Source organism: Pseudorca crassidens, chromosome 15 (assembly GCF_039906515.1).
Source record: "Pseudorca crassidens isolate mPseCra1 chromosome 15, mPseCra1.hap1, whole genome shotgun sequence".
NCBI lineage: Eukaryota > Metazoa > Chordata > Mammalia > Artiodactyla > Delphinidae > Pseudorca > Pseudorca crassidens.
This window is the reverse complement of record NC_090310.1, coordinates 85,984,269-85,997,770: the sequence shown is the minus strand read 5'-3', so window position 1 is coordinate 85,997,770 and position 13,502 is coordinate 85,984,269.

Here is a 13,502-nt window from a genome sequence, read left to right as displayed (position 1 = left end):
TCACCCCATCTTACTCTTTGGAACATACATGCTTGCTTTTTGCCAGAAAGATTCTTGCCAAGGAACGCTTTTGCTCTATGTATTTAGAAAACCCAGCCTAACCTGCTCTTGGCTTTACACCAGGAGCCAAGCTGGCTCTACCTAAGACAGCACCCCAACCCTCCCCATAGGAAAGCCACTGCCCCTCACCAGACCACTGCCAGGTAACGCAGCTGAGGAGAGACTCCAAATGCCGGAAATGGATTCTCCCAATCTTCTGCATATAAAAAGGTTTTTAATTTTTTAAAACTGAATCTCATTAGCTTAAAACTCCTAAGTGTGACTCTGCTCCTTTCCCTGGCATTCTTTTTGAGATCAGGAAAAATACAATTTTCCTCCTTGAGGAAAGCAGGATTCCATGTGCACCGACTTTCTCTAGGTAACACAGCCTCGGCCCTATAATTAATATCCCCGCCATCCACAGCCTTATCATTAAACGTGACATGCACGGGACAGGGAGGAAGTCACAGGAAGGTGGGAGGTGAATCACTGGGCTGGTTTCTGCCGCCCATTTCCCAGGAACCCACGAGGAGGGCGGGAGGCCGCACAGGGAACGGGAGTACCCCTGAAGCCAGCTGGAGGTCGCTGGTGCCCCCGCGATCACTTATTTCCCCCGGCGGTCTGTTTTCCAAGGTGCTTCATGGAACATTAGGCAAGCAGAGCCTGATAATGGCTGCAGAGTCTCTGTCCACCTCCTAACATCTACATTGCCCGCAGAAGACACAGCTACTCCGTCACACAGGCCAGGGCTCGTGCAAAAGGAAATGGAGGATTTGTCCCGAGTCCTTGCCCACTCTTCAGCCTGACCATTAGTTTCTAGAAGAATACAGGCAGGGAAAATCTCGGGGAAGCTTCTGTGCTCGTTGCCGTGGGTGTGGTCCTCCCGCCCCCTATGGGACCTCTGGCTTCTAGATCTTCTGGCTCCCCAGGTCCTCCCATTCGTGCTCACCCGGCATCCCACCTGCCCCCTCCGTTTCCCGGACCTTCTGCAGTAAGTTGGAGCCATATGTCTGGATGGGGCAAATAGACCAGGAATAGAAGTGGCACATGGGGCTGCCATGCTGCGAAAACCATGCATCTCCTTTTTCTCTTGACTCCTCTTCTTTGGCAAACTTTGCAGGACGTTTAGTCGGGATGAAGCGGCTTCATGGTGGCAGAACCCCCTTTAGCTGAAGTGTGGCGAGCAGAAGTCCCCACCCATCGGCGCTGGGCAAGCCCTGTGATCAAGAAAGAGCCCTTTCTGAGGTAAGCCACCGAGGGTGTCGGGGTTATCGCCTGCCACACTCCTATTGCCACTTGAATTGAAATAAGCACCTACTATCTGCCAGGCACTGGATGCAACATTCAACAGCATAGTGGAAAAGACAGGAAAAGCAAACAGGTAAACACATATTAAGAAGCCTGATCAATTCTTTGAAGGACAACAGGATTATGTCCTGGACAATAGTAGGGGTAACCTGTCTATCTGTTTTGCTCAAGGAAGGCCTCTCTGAAGAGGGACATTAGGGCGAGATGATAAAATTCAAGAAACCAGCCCTGCCAAGTGTGGGAGGGAGGGCAGGGCATTGCAGCAGTGGAACATCTTATGCAAAGGCCCTGCGGTAGAAGAGAGCGTGGGACTCGCTAAGGAACAGAAAGGGAGCCAGTGTGGCTGCGAATTGGTACAGGCGTGGACCAAGGGAGGTGGAGGATACAGGCGGGCACACATCACAGGGGCTCCTATTTTTCCCAGTGAGAGGACAGTCCATTGGAGGATTTTCAGCAAAAGAGACATGATCTGATTGACTTTTAAAAGGAGCACCCTGGCTGCTGTGAGGAGGAAAGGCTGCATGGAGGCAAGAGAAGCAGCAGGGAGATGAGAGGGAGCCAGTGGGCATCGCCCCCGTGGAAGCTGACAGTGGCTCAGGGCAGTGGCCGGGGAGAAGGGAAAAGGGTCAGACATGAGAAAGGTGTCACGGCCAATTAATCAGGTGCCACCAGTTCTCTAGGCATTTCTGCCCTGTGCCCCACATCCAGACGTTCACAGCTCCATTTGCTGAGGTCCCCGGGCCCTGCCGGCAGCAGCTCGTGGCTTCCAGCCTGGTCCCCTCAGAGGGCACTATGCCTTGACCCTAAGGAAAATCCGGAGGCCCTTGGAGCCAGGGGAGAGCGTCCTGAGAGGCAAGAAGGCCTCTCACGTGGCTGCTGTGTCACAGCACAGGCCGGGTGACCCTGGCTTTCAAGCTGTGCCCTCCCAGACACAGATCTTAATGTGCCCTGCGCCCAGCACTTAACTCTTTCTCCACCGTCCCTTTGTTCCCTTTGGTTTGAATGTTGGCAGATGGCCTTCTGCAAGTTCTCTCCTTTCAAGCAGATGTTCTCTGCCCGGAACGTGTGCTCTGCTCCTTGAGAAAGTCACTCTCAAATGCGATTATGCCTCTGAACTTCCTGCAAAAACTTGTTAAACATGCAGATTGCAGGCACCCATTGCACACCCACCAAAGCAGACCGCTCAGGAAGGGCCCCAGGCAGCTCGTGTCCCTAACAGCCCCTCGGGAGACCTCAAGGAGCAGCCAGCGTAGGAAAGCACCGAGCCGACGTGTCAGAGTGCAGAGGTGCCTCCTTTTCCTTTCCCCGAACTCGTACTGAGGGACTGCAGCGCGACCTGGCGTGCACGGCCCGGGCTTAGCTCTGGCCTCACAGGCTGCGAGGGGGTGGTCCCCATGAGAGCCCCTCCCTTCAGATGCCAGCCCAGTGCTCCCGGGTCCCCAGGCCACCTGCACTTCTGACCCACTGGCTACAGATTTGGGGTCCCACAACCTCCCTGGGTTCAGTAATTTGCCAGGAGGACCCTAGAACTCAGGAGACCGTTACACTTAGGATTAGCATTGCTACGAAAGACACAAGTGACAAGGAGCCAGATGAAGAGGTGCTTAGGGCCAGGCCTGGGAGGGCCCCAAACACAGAGCTTCTGTGCTGTCTCCCTTTGGAATCAGGGCTCGTCCCGTCCCCCTTCTAGCACATGGATGTATATCACCACCCAGGAAACTCACCTGCACCTGGGGTCCAGAGCTTTCTCTGTAGGCAGGATGACTGGATCACGGGCTGCACCACTGAACTCACCCTCTAGCCCCCTCCCCTCCCGCAATGTGTGATATCACAGAGGTCTAAGCCCCAGTCCTCTGACCACATGATTGATCTTTCTAGCAGCCTCATCCTGATTTATCTCATTAGCATAAACCCAGGTCTGGTCCAAGGGGCCCCCATGAATAGCAGAGATACTGCTATCACCCAGGAAATTCTAAAGATTTAGAAGTTTCCTCTCAGAAACCAGGGATAAAGGCCAGACAATCCTTTATTGTATTGCAGGGACGTCTGTACTGCACAAATGCTGGCCACTGAAGGATTCTGAGCTTCAACAGAACCAGTGGGGTGCAGCCCCTAGGCATAGGAGACCCCCACCTGCTTATCAGAGGCCGAGGTGCCAGGAATAAAAGACAGTATTGGGTCTGGCCGTTAATCATGGGGTGTTGCTTGCTATGGAGATAAAGGAGTTGAACTGGGAGAGAATTTGGAGAACATTCTGGAAGGAGCCTATAGGAGGGCTATGTGAGTCTCTGGGAAAGCCAGGGTGCCTGAAGGGCAGGCCGGGCTCTGTGGTCTCCATGTCTCTCCAGGACCACAGGCAGGCAGAGCTCGAAGGCGGGGGAGAGGAGGAGTGGCCGTGTCCGGCACAGGGACCACTACCTGCACTCAAGCGCTGTGTCCACTTCCAGGCCCTGAGTTTCCATAGCAACTCCAGGCCCTCACCCTCCCAGCCCCACTGCCTCAGGCTTTAAATGGGCGAGTGAAGGAGAGAGGATAAAATTTGGCTTTTCGTTGACTAGGACCAGGATCCAAGAATTAAACTGCTCCTGTTTAAGACCGCTCTCTCCCAGCCCCGTGAGAAGAGGTAATTTCACAAGTTAGCCAAGAACCCTGAATAAGTTACCTCTGCGGCAGGAGTACGACTCCCTCCACTGCAGAAGGCTCGGGCCCGCACATTCCTGAGGCTTTCTGCTGCCCTTTGCCTCTGGGCCTGTTCAAATCACTCCAGCTTCCCTCCAAGGAGCCCGCTAGGTCTGCTGGATGCTACCAGCTCCAAGGAGTAGTCAGCATTCAAAGTAGCGACTTGGGCCAGGAAACATGGAAAGGGGGAGTTCTGTGTGGGTGACTAATGGATCCAGCACAGAGCCACTCCCCCGTCACAGCCGCCACTTTAAAATTAATTTCCAGGTGACAACAGCCGTCTGACTATAGACAGCTCAGCGCAGAGATGGCCAGGCAGGCTCACTCCCAAATGCCTGGTCAGCGATTTCCAAAGCATCTACTCCGCAGTTCCTGATTCCTCCACGAAAGCCTGGCTCTTTCCTCCCATCTCCCAGTCCCAGGACAGAATCTAGGGTGAGAGGTGAGGGTGGCCGCCCTGATCCATTGCCGATGGCAGGCCCTTCTCCCCGCTCTGCCTCGAGGCCCCCAGGTGAGTAAATTAGGTAAAGCTGTTGGAGTTCATCTGAGGCTGGCAGGTTTTCCTGGTCAGCCCGACCTCCACAAACACCTCCACAATAAGATTTCTATTAGGGAAAAATGGCTTCAGAGTTTTAAGCGTGTTTCCTGCCCCCGAGTGCCATGGTTTTAATTAACAGTATCACCAAGTGGCTCTCCCTGGCAGATGGCAGCAGTGGAGGCCCGAGGAGGAAAGAGCAGAGCAACTTCTGTTTGCGTGAATCCTGCCAGCACAGAAGCTGCATCTCAGGGTAGAGTGACGGCAAAGTGAGCTTTCAGGCCACAAGCATCTTCCGGCAGAATCCGGGCTGTTTCGGCCGCCAGGTGCAGCGGGCTCACACAGTCCATGCCACGGTGACAGGCGGGGCTGAGGCCATCCCTGGTTTGCTGCAGGAAAGGCTGCAGTGAAATCCCAGCTGCAGTTGGCACATGGGCAGCCAGGCTGCACACTGGCACAACAGAAGCCCCCCGGGCCTCCCAGGCCCCGAGGTGAGTGCCAGCCTTGAGAAAATCAATCAGCTGCAGCTCTAACTAATTACAGGCTCAGCTCACCCCACGCCTGGCACCATGAGAGGCAGGGCTCTGCATCCCGGCCTGGCAGAGCCCTCAGTTGGACCAGCGTCCAGCTGCAGCATGGCTGCAAAGTCCCCTCCCCTGCTGTAGTGGCAGGGGAGCCACTACCAGACAACTCGCAGGGGAGCCCCTAAGAGAGCATTTTCATCAGCTGCTCACCCAGCAGGGTTCTTTGAGGCACTTATTAATTTTCTTGTTAATAACAAAAAGAGGTAGGGATTCATCGTGTCAACCCCTGTTCTCTCCCTGGCTCTCAGTCTGTTTGGCTTCGGCCAGTCGTGTGAGAACGACCCCCGACCAGCAGTGCAGATCAAGTAAAATTCAGGCAACCCCCATTATCCATATATTATCAACTCCTGGAAATGCTTTGCAGGCAAGTTTTCATCAGAAGCTCATGTCCCATTATGTGAAATGGGAAAAAACAATAACACATTCCCAGACCGTCCAAAAACCCCCAACCAGTTTTCCAGGTATCACTAAAACACTCCAAAACACCTATATAACAACACACTAAGGATTTTTGCATAATGCAAGTATGTAAAACACCTGCTTTCTAATTAGTCCACACCGAATGAACTCATGGAGGGGAATGTTTACATGCAGTATCTAACTGCACTGAACAGAATCAGATTCGAAATCTATTTTCTTTCTACACTGCAAGGGGCAGGTATAAAACGTAACCCCACAAATGCAGACACAGATTGAAGATAGGCTCTCCCTAAGTTAGAGCACAGTTGGGAGTACCCCCAGTGCCCTGCAGGAGCAAGCAGGGCACCACGGAGGGCTCAGCCCGGGAGGCGGGGGTATAACACACACACCTGCCTGCGCAGCCTGTGTGTGAGGCCTGATGGGAGGAGAGCCAGGATGCACTGGCAGCGCTCGCCCGCCTGCACCCGGCCTGCATCCGGCCTCACACCCGCGCCGTGCTTTCCACTGCACATCCTCACAGATCCGTCTCAGGGAAGTTTTATTCTATGAATGAATTTGGGGGATATTTTGACAAGTCATTTAGGTGAGTATTCAGGTCATGGAAGTGTGTGTGGTGAGGGGCTCAGTACTTGGTCTCGTCTCCCCAAAGTTCCTTGAGCAATAACTGTGTGTCACAGGGACGACTCTGACCACGGGGGGAGGGACCAGCCTTCCTCTTCCCCTTACCTGCTCAAGAAAACGGCCCCTCCGCTGTTTTCCCCACATCCACCTCATCCCCATGCCAGCCCAGGCTGGTGTGACATCACCAGGAGGAGGGACGAGGCAGGAGGAAAACGTGGAGCAGAAAGCAGGACAAGGACCCCTGAGGATGCCTCAGCCGGAGAGTTTGGGGGAGAGGAAGTCCCTGGAAAAGGCACCAGTGAGAGAACGTGGGGGAGGGGAAAGCCAGGAGAGGGGTTAAGGTGTGGAGAGGAATACTAACCGGACCTTTTGAAAGTTCCTTGAGAAATTCACACTGGGGATTCACTCACCTTGAGGGCTTTTGGTGGCTGGACTGTGCCTCCCTAAGTGGGACACTGATTTCAGACAGGACAGGCAGAGCCCCGGGTTCCGTTGGAAAGTTTGTTTCGGTTTGTCCTCAAATCCACTGTTTTGTGCAGCAGGCTGTGTGCGCCCCCAGGAAGTCTCGTGTTCGAAGTGTGCCCCAAAGGCACGGGCCAGGGTCACAATGCCTGGTCACCTGCAGCAGGTGCACCTGTGCTTCCTGGGTACAGGGACCTGCAGCCTTTGCCCTTTGGATGCTGTGGCCGTGTCTCCACTGGGAACGTGTGCCACATGCATCTTCTCATTGAAAATGCACCGTCACCCTGTCCCGCTGCAGATGAGAACTAAGCCCAGAGCGGGCAGGCAGCTCCCCAAAGGCCCTGCCGACCTCAGTGAACTGGGTTTGGACCCAGGCTGGATGATTTATGTAGGTATATATCTACATTGTTTATATATGCATCCGTATGTGTCCATAGCTGTGTGTACATGTAGGTATACACAGATCTGGGAGTATATGTGTATCTATGTGTACATGTAGGCATAGGTGTACATGGACATGTATGTGTGTCTGTGTATGCATATGTACATGCCTATGCATGTGTGTGTATATGTGTATGTCTATGCGTAGGTCTATGTGTGTATGTGTAAGTATATATATGTGTGTCTGTATGTATGGATGCGTGCTTACAGGTACTTCTCTGTGCATGTCCAGAGCACAGACAGGAGGCAGGCGTTCCACGGCCGTGTCACCAGAACACGTTCCCCAAGGACCCCTCAGTTACTACCTGCTGGTCACTTCTGGGTCCCCACCCCGCCCTCCCCTGGGCCCCATTCTGGGACTCCCAACCCTCAGCCCTACTGCACGGGTCCCACTTTCCCCAGAGGCTGCCAGGACCCCCGGCTGCTTCCCTGGCCACATCAGACGACTGCAGGAGGACAGGATGGGCAAGGCCTTGAGGGGAGGCCTGGGAACTGGCAGAAACGAAGGCCCCTGGAAGGAAGTGAAATCCCCTGTCACTTAACAGCCTAATAAGGATTTGAACCAGAGTCTGTGAGGAGTTGTCAGTTTAACTGTTTTCTCAGATGTGGAGACCACGTCTCGGCTTTAAAGCGCCGGGAGAGGAACGTGTCAAACTGGAGAAGGGAGGATGGAGGCCTCTGGCGCCAGCTCCGCCTGGCCTGAGCACCCCCAAGAGGCCCCAGGAAACTGCTCCGGGTCTCCCTAGACCTGGGGCTGAAAGGGGGGTTGGTGGGGAGGCGAGAGCCAGATGTGCAGGTGAGAGAGGGGGCAGCCACCCACAGGAGACTGCTGGAAATGATGTCAGCAAGACATAGCGAGGAGCCGCTTGAAGACTTGAAGATATTTCCAGATGCCTGGGCAGCCTGATCCACTGGAGGGAGGGGCCGGCGGAATGAGAGGGTCTGCGAGGGTCAGAACCGGATTCTCAGGGAACTGCACAGAACCGGTCAGGTTGAACCATTTGGACAATTTCACATTCTCTGCAGGTGGAATTCCCACCCCTGACCCTCCCTGGGCCCCTGCCACCCCCGTCCTCCCCTCCCCTCCCCCCAGTGTATGCTGCTTAGCCACACTGGCCTCCTCTCTGGTCTGAACACCCAAGCCCATCCCGCCTCCAGAGTCAAGCCAGCTGCCCCCTCTGCCTGGGAGCCCCCCAGCTCCCCGGGCGGCGGCTCCTTCTGGCCACTCAGGTCTCAGCCTTCCTTCCCCGGCCACCCTCCCTAAAGTGGCGCCTCAAATAAATCCCACCCGACACCCTCTTCACCTTCACTAATGCGGTTTTCTTTCTTGTGCCTTGCGGGATCCCACTTTACCTTAACTCCTTGCTAGTTATTTTCTTCCCCTGCTCCTGGAATGTGAGCTTCCTGGTGGTCATGGAGCTGGTGTGTGCTGGTCATGCTGCATTCCAGACCTGGAAGAGGCCCAGGCACACAGCTGAGGCCCATAAATCCGTGTTGGTGAGTGACTGGTCAACCACAGGAGCGGGACAGGCCTCATGGAAGCACTGTCAAGAGCCCCTATGTAAAGGCAGCATCTCTCTGAGCCTTGCTGCACCAGTAGGAATGCTCTCTGCGGTCAAGGAGCAGAGAGAACGGTCAGTCCTCTCTGCAGGGGGCCGACTTTTGGGAGCAAGTGGGCATCGGTGCCCACTGGGAGTACACGGGAGCCCAGGGGTCCTTGGTGCCGGCCACAAAGCCAATGCTGTTTGTTTAGAATCCTGCTCAGGTTGAAGGATGGCTCTCACACTGGAGATCTCTTAATACAACAAGCAAACACCACGGGATTTTTCCAAGGCAGCTGCTGCCAGCAGGCGGGGCAGAGGCTCCCTTTGCTGGCTTGCTTCTGCCATCTGCTGGCCACTCACTGACATGCCTTATTTTCCAGTCTCACACAAGCTTTTGTTTCCTTCTAGGAAGAAGTCGTTGCCAGTTTTATTCCTCCCTTGGCAGGAGCCGCCTGGCTGACCCATCCCTTGAGTAGGGCAGGTTCTAGGCCACAGGTGGGTTGGGAAAGTCACTGGCCCTGCAGCTATGACTTTTCCCCATTTCACATATTAACTCTGTTATCAACCTCCAGCCTGTGAGTCAGGGGCACTATTACAGACGCAGGCGTTAGGGCACAGAGAGTTAAGTAAGCCGCTCAGAGCTGCACAGCACAGGGGGTGGAGCCAGGCAGTAAGGCACCTGAGGGCACGTTCTACCAACACCTGTGCAGATGGCCCAGATGCCCTCCCCCTCCTACTCCATGGGGCCCCACGGAAGCACCAAAGAAAGAGGGATGTGGGCACAGTGGAGGACGGAGGAGAGGAGCCCTGCAGTTCATCCTCTCGGAGGCCTAGAGAAGCCTCCATCTTCTGATCTGGAAAATGGGAGCACTGAACTACATGATTTAAAGGTTCCCCCCAGGGTTCTCTGGACAGGATAGAGAGACAGAGGTATAATGGTTAGAGCCCAGGCTCTCTGGTCAGAAAGACCCAAGGTAAAGACCAGACACTTCCACTCACTAGCTCTGTGAACAGGAGGGAAGTTCTGTGTAATCTCTAAGCCCCAGCTTCTCCTCTCCTACCTGTTAATGAGGATAAAATGAGGCCAGGTGCAAAGCTGTTAGCACTGTGATGGCTCAGAGTAAGTGCTTAATAAATATCACCTGTCATTACAATGCTGTTAAAGGCTCTGAGAAGTCCCGCAGGAAAGCCCGCTGCTCAACCTTAGCTTAGCCTCTCCCCAGCCCAGCTGCCTACAGAGCCATGGCAGAACCCTGCAAGATGCATTGTTGCACAGAGTGCCTTTGCCCGCATCAGTTTACCTTGCTTCCTGAGAGCAGAATCAGGGTGGGAACCCCGGCCCCTTGACTCTGAGCTCTATGCTCTTTCTTGCTTTTGCAACATCTCCCTACCCCAAAAGCAGTTCTCACAACCAATAAACAAAAGAATTAGGAGCCATTCTCTCAGGCTCCCAAGACTAAGTATTTCACGTTTGGATTCTGCAGCGCTTGTCAGCATTACAGACCACAGGCAATTAAGAGTCCAAGCCCGGGAAGCCTGTTGTTAATAATTCTGTCATTATTCTCAATTTTCAGCACCACCACACATGAAACACACATTTCCAGTTTCTTCAAAGGTGCTAAATGGCTTCTGCGCTGTGTAGTAAAAGTTTACCGTCAGCCAAATGGCTGCACAGCGGACCCGTGGTCCCCAGGCCCCGGGCTGTGGTAACTACTGGTTTGGCCTGACCCGCTGGGGCGACACCCTTTCTCAGTGTTTCATTCTCAGGACGGGTGAGCTGGACCACGGCAGCCGTCAGGCACACTCAGCCCTGCTGGGCGTCGCTGTCCACCAGGATTTCACAAGGCCCAAAGCACAGGATGTGGACAGGAAACCACTCCTTCCTGCTGGGGCAACACCCCAGAAATGGATGGAGAAAGCCAGTGACCAGCCTCTGTTGGGGTCGGAGTCGAGAGGAGGGAAGTGAGTCGGCATCTGAGGCAATGTCTGCAGAGAAGGCGAGTAGGAGGGCGAGTTCAAGGGGCCAGGCTGCAGAGGCTGCAAGGCTGCATTTCCTTTTCAGGGCGAGGAAGCCTTGAGCCAGGAATCAGAGCTTTTAGGAGTGGTGAGGAGGCCTGGATGTAGACGGCGGGCAAGCCCTGCCCTGATGCTGTGACAGTAACCAGCTCCAGGTGACGGCTACGTGCCTGCATCTCACACCCCCCAGCCAGCCTTCTGAGCTCTTTCCTAGAGTGACTCTTCTCCTTAGACCCCCGTGGGCCGCCCCCGTTAGTAAAACGGGGCACGACACGGAGAGGCCAGGAGCTTGAGACGAGGCCCTCAGGATGCCGGGGGGCTCTCCCCACACGGGTGAGTCACGGTGCCCCTTTTGCGTGATGCTGTGAAGAGTGAACGTGGTGACTTCACCGAGTGGGGCATCTCAGAGGAGAGTGGAGGGGTGGGCAGGTGAAGGGAGCAGATAAGTGGAAAGGGGTGACCCAGCAGAGGGAGAAGTTGTGACATAGGATGCCCTGTGCCAGGAAGGGCCAGGGTACATCTGAAGGACAGAATGACTGACAAGGCATGGGGCGTCAAGGGCCACATGGAGGGGCCTGGTGGGCAGGGCCACGGGCGGGGCAGCATGGAGGGTTTTGAACAGTGTGCTGTGAAGAGAACATGGTGGCCTCACCTGGTAAGTGGGGGGGGCGGGGGGGTGAGAGCCCCACCTCCATAGGGAGAAGCCCAGAGCATCTGTGTTCACAGGATGTCCTACAGACATTGGGCCCCACAAGCCTGCCCCAGAAGCCACCTGCTGGGGAGAGGATGGGGGACCTCAGGGACGGGTGGAATTGCCCCTGAACGAACACACACACGCACGCACACACACACACACACACACACACACACACACACACACACACACACACACACACACACACACACACACACACACACACCCATCTAGAGCAGCCCAGCTGGGGCTTGTGTGTCTCATGCCAAAGGCTTCATCTAGTTACAGTATCTCAGCTCCCATCCAGCACAAACATTTCATAACTGGGTCCATTTAGTGTGGTGATTAGCATGCAATGACTTGTCAATAAATGCTCACCAAGAGGTACTGATGAGACAGAGATAGGATAAGACATTTAACAGCAAGCAAAACATCCAGGAGACACAGCCAGCGCCCTCCTCACCTCCCCCCGGACTCAGAGAAAATCAGGTTTACAAAGCTTCTTGGTTTGAAACGACCAAGGACCCTCACCAAGCAACACTGGCCTCCCTGTGGACATTCGTACAGGTGGGACACAGGGGCACGTACTGACGATATAACCCAGCAATTCTGCATGTCTGAAGCAAAGGTAAATATTTCTTCCTAATTTTTCTGACTATAGAAGTAATATATTCTCTAGGCATAAAATTTAGGATTTATAGAAGCATATAGAGAAGAAACCCGGCTGTTGAGCAGTAACCACTATAAATAGTTTGATCTCTTTCTTCCTAGCCATCTATGCTCAGACATTTTATTTTTGCAAAAAATGGGGATAATATAAAAAACTTATATTCTGATTTTTCTTCAAAATTTTATTTTTAGTATTTTAGCATAATAATAATATATTTTAACACTTTTAGTGGCAGTGTATTATTCTGTTTACCTGGATATACCATAATGGACCCCCATTGTTTGGGTTAAGGTGCTTCCAAGTTTTCACGTACGTAGTTTGGGGAAAGTTCTCCTTCCAACAATGGCAGGCTAGGGTCTCTGAACCAATCCTCTCATTTAAAAAAAATAACAAAATCGGGGACTTCCCTGGTGGCACAGTGGTTAAGAATCCACCTGCCAATGCAGGGGAAATGGGTTTGAGCCCCGGTCCAGGAAAATCCCACATGCTGCGGAGCAGCTAAGCCCCATGCGCCACAACTACTGAGCCTGCACTCTAGAGCCTGCGAGCTACAACTACTGAGCCTGCGCTCTAGAGCCCTCGCATGGCAACTACTGAGCCCACGTGCCACAACTCCTGAAGCCCACGCACCTAGAGCCCGTGCTCCACAACAAGAGAAGCCACCACAATGAGAAGCCTGCGCACCGCAACAAAGAGTAGCCCCCACTCGCCACAACTAGAGAAAGCCTGTGCACAGCAACAAAGACCCAATGCAGCCAAAAATAAAATAAAATAAATAAAATATGAGAAGAAATGAAAGAAATAGAAAATTTAAAAAGTAATAAAATCTGGACAAAAATTTAAAAATACCCGTTTGAAGATATCAAGGAGTTAACAGATTAGTGAGAATGAGGGGCCAAAATCCCAGCCCATGAAACAGGAAACCAAATATTTGAATAAATGAATGAATAAATGGATGAATGAGTCAATGAATGAATGAATGAATGAGTGAATGAACAATCTGACAAAGAAGGAGCAAATGGGTTGAACCTGCAGGGCCTTTTGGCAAAAAGCAGCAGCTGCTCGGGCTCCATCTCTGTCTCTCAGCAGCCAACCCGTCACTCATCTTGCTCTCCCGGAAGCTGTGTGTGCAGAGAACAGTGCTTGTTTGTGCTGCTCTGGGTGTGTTTGCGTTTAGAATCATGAAGTTTACTCAGTTAAGAAATAGAGTGGAAAGGAGGCCTCTGCTTGACAGTCAAAACAAAGCAAGGAGAGGGGAGAGGGTCTAGGGCAGCTTCCTCCTGCTCTCAACTTTAAAGAAATAACCACTTTCCCTGCATCCTGTTGGGTGGCAATGAGTTTCCTGGCCACGTCTCTTTTCCTACAAGAGCTGCACTATAAGTCTGTGTGTACATGTTTACAGCTAACCTTGTGGAGCGTTAATGTGAATTTATTTAATCCTCACAACAATCCTGGGAGGTAGGAACTGCTGTTGCCATATTATAGAGAT